The sequence below is a fragment of the Amblyomma mixtum genome, chromosome 1, assembly GCF_055824585.1.
Source record: "Amblyomma mixtum isolate Tamu chromosome 1, ASM5582458v1, whole genome shotgun sequence".
Taxonomy (NCBI): domain Eukaryota; kingdom Metazoa; phylum Arthropoda; class Arachnida; order Ixodida; family Ixodidae; genus Amblyomma; species Amblyomma mixtum.
Window position 1 is genome coordinate 65,902,827 of NC_143012.1, and position 8,361 is coordinate 65,911,187.

Sequence of the window (8,361 nt, forward strand, 5' to 3'; positions counted from 1 at the left end):
AACATGGCGTCGGAGCTACATTTTGTCCCCTCTATCTGATGCTACCATTCGTTTTCTCCTATCCTGATCAGTTGCCCCGTTATTCGTGGAAGACAGCGTTACACCGGACGTGACCTTGGCCGCGAGTATGAGCCATTAAAGGCTTTCGCCTTAAAAACCATTCACCTTCATCTGCAGCGTGGCGCACAACCCACCCTACTGAAGGTCCCCCGGAGCGAAGAAAGCGACGAGTCGGCAAGTGATTCTGGCCCCAGTGTGAGCCGCCTTGAGGCCGTTCCGGCCAGGGGCGACCTCAGGGTACGTTGCACCAAACTGCTGCAGCTCATCTGCCGCCTTAGACCAGAATGATAAATATAAATAATGGACAGTAACTATTTGGGGAAAAAAATGTTATTTAACAAGCATATATTCACATCTTGTTTAATAAGATGGTGCCTTTGACAACTTGCCACTGTGGGCTGCGTGGGAGGGTAGCGTGTCAGATAGCGTGAATTAAGGAAGCTAAGAAATCAGAATTTCACAAGCGCAACTGCAGTACAAGACATTATTCGCTCTCATTTGCCCGTTGGTGTTAAATACACGCGACTCAGCTGGCTTTCGTTAGGATACACAGGCGCACCCCCGGATGGCACTTTCTAGTGACGTGGCTGCCATCGCTACAGAATCATTCCACTATCTGAAGCAGGAAGTGTCACACTCCAGCTCTCCTACATAGTGTGCCCTTTCTCCGGACATTGCCGCGCAGGTGGAGAAGAGGAATGCGCAGCCGTCCAGGGATGCTGCCCACAGCCAGGCGCCCAGCCACTCCGAGTCGACGTCTTACGTACAGCCTTACGACGCACCTCTGAGCGTGCACACGAGGGACTTGGAGAGCGAGTCGGTAGGCGCACTTTTTCGCATCTGAGTGGGGCTGCGAAAAAGAGCATTGTCTATTGGAGAGAATGGACAATCGAGGTTGTTGGCACATACACCTAACTGTACCCTGCAGTCATTACCGATACTCTCGTTAATGGCACCCGGTGTCGTTAACGCTGCGTGTGTTCCAGCTTCTGGAGGAAGACGACGACGGCGCTGGCGTGGAAGAGGCTGAGGGACGGTGGTGGTGGTGTACCTGGTCCAACATATGGCTGGGCAGTATCGTGTGTTTCGTAGTGGTGGGGTTGCCCCTCATCCTCCTCCTGATGGCCCACAAGGGACAAGTTTACCCACACGAGCAGCCTGAGAACGAGACGGAGACCAGCGACCCATCGGCCGTAGTGACGCCTCGCAAGCCGCGACCGCCCATGATTCCTCCGGTAAGAACCTTTGACAACCGTCCAGAGGTTCCGTTAGTCACCGAGGGATCAACAAACAAGCGCACACTGAGGCAGAAATCAAGTCAAGTCCGTGCTTTCGAACGCTTTGTTTAGTTTATGGGGGTTTAACGTCCCTAAGCGACTCAGGCTATGAGAAAGGCTGTACTGAAGGGCTCCCGATATTTCGACCACCTGCGGTCCTTTAACGTGCACTGACATATCGCACATTGCACGGGCCTCTAGAATTTCGCCTCCACATAAATTAGGTCACGGCGGTAGCGTTTCGACGGAGGCGAAATTCTAGAGGCCCTTGTACTGCGCGATGTCAGTGCTCGTTAAAGAATCCCAGGTGGTCGAAATTTCCGGAGCTCTTCACTACGGCGTTCCTCATCGCCTGAGTCGCTTTGAGACGTTAAACTTGTGTGATTTCCTTTTCATATGGTCGTTACATAGTGGTGACGAAACCAATATTCACAACGTGGTCCAGACTTGTCCGGGCCCTCCAGATCAGGCGTCATATCCTCATTTATTAAAAAAACCTAGGAAACTTGGCTCTTAGTAATTGCGAACGGTGGACGAGATTTAAGGGGAATTGGTGTGATCTCGTTGCAGACGGGTTCCATCGCGTGTGCACAAGACTGAGCGTTGTATTCGTTGACCGGATTACCGTCAGCCGCATTGTCCGTTCTTTCCACACTACAAGCATGGGTATTTATGCATGCATACTACTCTAAATGAATCAAAGGTCTTCATGCCTCACGTTTTCGAATTTCCGTCTAAGGTGGGGGGAATTCTGCAATGTGCGCGTCTTTCGTTTGTTTGTGCACCGGGAACTCCAGGGGGAGATAACTGAGCGCCAGGACCTAAAGCGTCAATTCGGCTAACACTTGAGCTGGCATTAGACTAGTCCTTTCATTTCATTGCCTTTGCTTGCATCGAGTTTGTACCCCTACCTACTGCAGCGCCAATTTACTTACTATGGAGGGAGCCAAATATTTATTTATAGGCACTGAAGTCGAACATCATGGATGCCTTAAATTTATATCTAAATCATCATCAGCCTGACTACACCCACTGCAGGGCAAAGGCCTCTCCCATGTCTCTCCAATTAACCCTGTCCTTTGTCAGTTGCCGCCACTGTATCCCTGCAAACTTCTTAATCTCATCCGCCCACCTAACTTTCTGCCGTCCCCTGCTACGTTTGCTTTCTCTTGGAATCCACTCCGTTACCCTTAAGGACCAGCGGTTATCTTGCCTTCGCATTACATGCCCTGCCCAAGCCCATTTCTTCCTCTTGATTTCAACTAAGATGTCATTAACCCGCGTTTGTTCCCTCACCCACTCCGCCCTCTTCCGATCTCTTAACGTTACACCTATCATTTTCCTTTCCATAGCTCGCTGCGTTGTTCTTAACTTAAGCTGAACCCTCTTTGTTAGCCTCCACGTTTCTGCCCCATAGGTGAGTACCGGTAGGATACAGCTGTTGTATACTTTTCTCTTCAGGGATATTGGTAAGCTACCATTCATGATCTGAGAGAACCTACCATATGCGCTCTACCCCATTCGTATTCTTCTAGTTATTTCCCTCTCATGATCCGGATCTGCGGTCACTACCTGCCCTAAGTAGACATATTCTCTTACTACTTCCAGCACCTCGCTACCAATTGCGAACTGCTGTTCCCTTGCTAGGCTGTTGAACATTACTTTGGTTTTCTGCATGTTAATTCTTAGCCCCACCGTTCTGCTCTGCCTGTCTAACTGATTGATCATGCTTTGCAGTTCTTGTCCTGAGTGGCTTAGCAAGGCAATGTCATCAGCGAATCGCAAATTACTCAGGTATTCTCCATTAACTCTTATCCCCAACTGTTCCCATTCCAGTCCCCGGAATACCTCCTGTAAGCAGGCAGTGAAGAGCATTGGCGAGATCGTGTCTCCCTGCCTGACCCCTTTCCGTATTGGAATTTTATTGCTGACTTTATGGAGAACTATAGTAGCTGTGCAGTCGTTATAAATATCTTCCAATATTTTCACATAACACTCTTCTACACCCTGATTCCGCAATGCCTGCATGACAGCTGAGGTTTCCACCGAGTCAAATGCTTTTTCGTAATCAATGAAGGCTATATATAAGGGTTGGTTATATTCTGCGCATTTCTCTATCACCTGATTGATAGTGTGAATGTGGTCTATTGTCGAGTATCCTTTACGAAAGCCTGCCTGATCATTTGGTTGACTAAAGTCCAAGGTTGTCCTGACTCTATTAGCGACTACCTTAGTAAATACCTTGTAGGCAACGGACAATAAGCTGATTGGTCTGTAATTCTTCAAGTCCTTCACATCTCCTTTCTTATGAATTAAGATAATGTTAGCGTTCTTCCAAGCTTCTGGTACTCTCGAGGTCACAAGGCATTGCGTATACAGGGTGGCTAGTTTTTGTAGCACAATCTCTCCTCCGTCCTTCAACAAATCTGCTGTTACCTGATCCTCACCAGCTGCTTTCCCTCTTTGCATTGCTCCTAAGGCTTTCTTTACTTTCTCCTTCGTTACTGGCAGGATGTCCCATTGCTGTGCTTGACTGCCTCCCTCAGTAACTTGATGATTACATTCGCTACTGTATAGATTTGTGTAGAACTCTTCGGCTAATTCAACTATCTTATCCATATTGCTGATGACATTGCCCTGTTTGTCTTTTAGCAAACAGGGTAATGGTACATAATGTAAATAATGGTACATAAATACAACCGGTAAATTTCCTCGAACCAGGCTGATGCCATCTGCAGGCGGGCCATGCTCTTAGGTACAGTCGGGGTCAAAAGTCTCCGGACCATGTGTTCCTCTAGTAAACTCTCAACAAAAAGGAGTGAAAATGAAGCAAGCTGCCCTCTAACCCACTGCCTTTTATAAAAGGGAGTGAACTGGGCTTCCTGTTTACTCTCATATAAGCGTATTCGTGTTTACAGTGTAATGGCGGCTTTTATTCCTGGATTCAACGCATTGCCCTCAAGGTATAGGGAGAAATGGCTTTGACGTGATTTCGCATGCCTTAATACAGGTAACTCGTACATAGCACTTAGAGCGTTAGGTTAACACACTATAACACAGATATAACACATCTCGGCTTCGTGTGTTAGTCTCATAAAAGCAACTTTTTTTTGTAGCGACCAACAACAAATTAGCTGTGGTTTAGCTCTGGTTAAAACCTGGCAAGTTTCGTAAGCAACGTGGAGCCTGGTGGAGCGCGGCTGGAACGGTTGCTATGGCAACGGCGCTCCATCTGTTTGACCTCGCTGCGGCTGAAGGTCGACCGTGGCCACCGCCGGGAGCTACGCGACGGCTCGAAACCTGGCGCAGTACTGCTTACGCAATAAAAAATTCAGTGCAGTTCAACTCAGTAAGGTTGAAAACGTAAGCGCGCAGGAAGGCGGGGACACCAATGGGACACAGGACACAGCGCTATGTCCTTCGTCTTCCTCATATCCCCGTCTTTGTGCGCGCTCACGTATTCGTTCAAATTATGAGCAACCAACTAGCCCACTAAACAGCCTTGCAATTTGGATTGCAACTTAATGCAGGAGGGTATCACAGCCAGTCGTCCGAGACAACTGTTGTTTACCTTAACTCTAATTAATATTGGAGGATCGTGCGGCTATGATTAGACATCGTTGCTTATTGCATCGTAACGCCACTTCAATATGCCAGGTCATGTAGGATGGCCTAGCAGGCTGAGCTGCTCGGCACAGAAAGTTGCGTATATATGAAGGAGCTAAACACCGCAGAGGACACGGGACAGAGAAAGAAGACGACCGCCCTGTGTCGTCTTCTTTCTCTGTCCCGTGTCCGCTGCGGTGTTTAGCTCCTTCATGTCTCACCAACTGGCCTACACATCTACCCTCCTAAGTTTGCGTATATATGGGGTGCACTTCTTGCGTGACAGCTTCTGACATTGTGCATATTGCTGGGGCATCAATTTCCACACTGCAGGAAGACGCTTACAACGAGGACGAGACGGGAGTTGTGCCTGTATGCGTTTACGCGCAGCCTCCAACTGAAGATTCAAGCTTACAAATGCCGCCCGAGATCTCCATTTCCACCACCAGCACACTTAAGCCCCAGCACAGGCCGGTTATCTGTGTTGTAGACGCCAAGTGAGTACCTTGATTCATTGCCTTTTCGCCTCTTTTTCAGCGCGAAATATCGCTAGTTATTGAATTAGTCAACGGCCTATAACTGCGCTCTAGTACGATCGATAAGCGCTCTTGTGCAAGACAGGCGATGCTTGGCCAACCTGAACGTCCTAGTGCACTTCGGCCGATACCAAGGGATTGACAAATTACGCAAACCACACCGGTCCCTGTACCTTCACAATGGGGAAGTGCATGGGATTTAACGCCCGGCAGCTGTGCATAGGCGACGAGAAAATCCTTAATGGAGGACTTCTCATTATTTTAACAGCCTTGGATTCTTTTGTTTGCTCTGACAAATCGCAACAAACGCGCGTCTTTTCGTGCTCCTTGATCTAAGTCGGTCGCAGAGGCCTGGATTTGGTCTCGGTCTTCGGATGAGAGATTTAACGCGATTGCCAGGTAAGCAGAGGCCCACACTAGGCTTGCGGAAGTATGTTCTATTCTAGCGCAGCCTCCTAATACCGGTAACAAGTCGTTAAGGTGGAAACAAACCGAAAATTGCAGAGGAAAAAGCTACAAAACAGATTCTCACAGCGCTGCGGAACGAGGACAGAAGGAACACGAAAAACACAGAACGGCCGCTGACTACCAACTCTTTATTTTCCTGCCTATCTGAGCTGTAGATGTCAAAGGCTATAGCTGGGTCATGCACATCTTTTATCTGTTAGTCCTTTTATCATTAGTTTAGTAATGCTATAGTTTGATAGTGCATGCACTTTACATGAGTTCTTTCGAGGTGTGTTACGACTCGCCAAGCTTGTGAGGCGTTCCTTCGCTGTGTCCCGTGGCTGACAGTGTATCACGTGGTCCAGAAAAATAGTATTAATCTGTGCCGGTTTTTTCACGCAATAAAGAGTTAGTAGTCAGCGCCCGTCCTGTGTTTTTCGTGTTCCTTCTGTCCTCGTTCCGTAGTGCTGTGTGAATCTGTTTATTAAGCATGAACCAACTAGCCCACACCAGAATCCGCTTGAAAAAGCTACACAATGGCAGTGAGAAAAAGTAAGGCAGAGTTTAATTGCGGTTACACCGCAGTTAACCGCAGGTATAACCTGCGGTTAATTGCAGGTATAACCTGCGGTTAACCGCAGGTATAACCGCAGGTATAACCGCAGTTTCTCGCAGTTATATATAACTGCGAGAAAGAGAAGGGGAGCATTGGATCACCGCACAGTAGAATGTGCCGCGCCACCTATGCATCAATGCATTTTGTCAATGGCCCGGATCAAATTTGAAGGGCCCTATTGCACGAATCGTATGACTTTGCGTCATCCTCCAGCGTAAATACCTCTTATGGATGCTGTGTTCACCATCCAAATAAATCAAATCAAATTTATTCCCCAACAAATGTTACGAGGAGCGCTAAGACAGGTAAAAGCTGTGAGAATAGCTTGAGGAGCCCTGATCCCCTAGCACACGGGGAAGCATGGCAGCGTGCGGCTAAGGAAGTACAACGCACTAGGACGAACATATGCATGAGTTATGCAACAATGCTCGAACAGGGAATTATAACATAAAGAAAGGAAGAAAGAAAAGAAGTCACTGTATCACATCATAAACAAACACTGCACGCACTTCTTTTGATGATATGTTAGTTTCATTTAATATGCGATTTATAAGTGTGGGCAATAGAAGTTTCCATATTTGAAGTCCATAATGGTTTCTGCATTTAGCGATATACCACACTTCAGGATGGCGAACGTTACAAACCGGGAAGTAAAACAAAGGCATTAGCCTCGCAGCCAGCACTTTTAGCCTGGTTCTCACTGCTTCTCAGATAAAACCTGAAATGCGGTTAAACGTAGGCATAAAGTCTCGTTTTTGCAATACCTTTCCTGCAGTAATGACCGGGACTCGCGGGCTCTATATGACACGCGCTTTCATTTCTTGCTACCGCAGGTACACCTTCGAGCGACCATCCAGCAACGGCTTCTACTACAGCCTTAAGGCTATCCCCAATCGCTACTGCACAGCAATGGTCTACTACTCTGTGGCCATTGCAGCCGGAAACCAGCCTCAGTACAGGATGGACAGTGGTCGAGCCGCAGAGGCGCTCGAGCAACTCGTGCAGTCAGCCGGACGCCGCCACCGCAATCGGAGCATTCCCGTCTACCTGACCATCGGCGGGTCACGGAGCGACAGCTACGCAATCATGGAACTGATGCGCAAGCCGAAAAAACTGCCCAGGTTACTCGATGTTTTGCCTGGCATTAGGGGCGTTCAGGCAAGTGGCATGCAGTTTTAGAGTGCTCACTCGTCAACAGGCGAGAAAATAGGGGGCTACTTTACACCGTTATTGCCATAAGGGAAAGGAAGAAGGAGGGAGTGAAAGGAGAAAGAGAGAAAGAGGTGCCGTAGTGGAGGGCTCCGGAAATTTCTACCACCTGGGGATCTTTAACCTGCACTGACATGGCACAGCACACGGGCGCCCCTTGCGTTCCGCCCCCATCGAAACGCGGCCGCCGCGGTCGGGTTCGGACCCGGGCACTCCGGCTCGGTAGACGAGCGCCTTAACCGTTGAGCCACCGCTGCAGCTCGACGAAAAACCTAGTTGTGCTTCTTGCAATAGGCACATACAAAGAATGTACCCCAGGTTGTGATGACGTCAAAAGGTGGCGCCACCAAGGTGAGCCGCCTGCGCGCAAGGTAGCTCCCCTGGGAATTTTTAGTGGATTTTTCGCTGACGGCCAATTACGCCGACGCCGGCTTTCCCGAGGCACGCGAGGCCCTAAACGCAGTCGCTTTGTTATATGCCCTGTAAGAACATACAAACCCAGCGGCAGGGCAGCATGCGTTACATTCAGAAGGTGGAAGTAAAAAAAGAGGTAAAAAATATAAAGCGTAAATATATAACGTATGGATGAACGTATCCACACTGGGTAGAT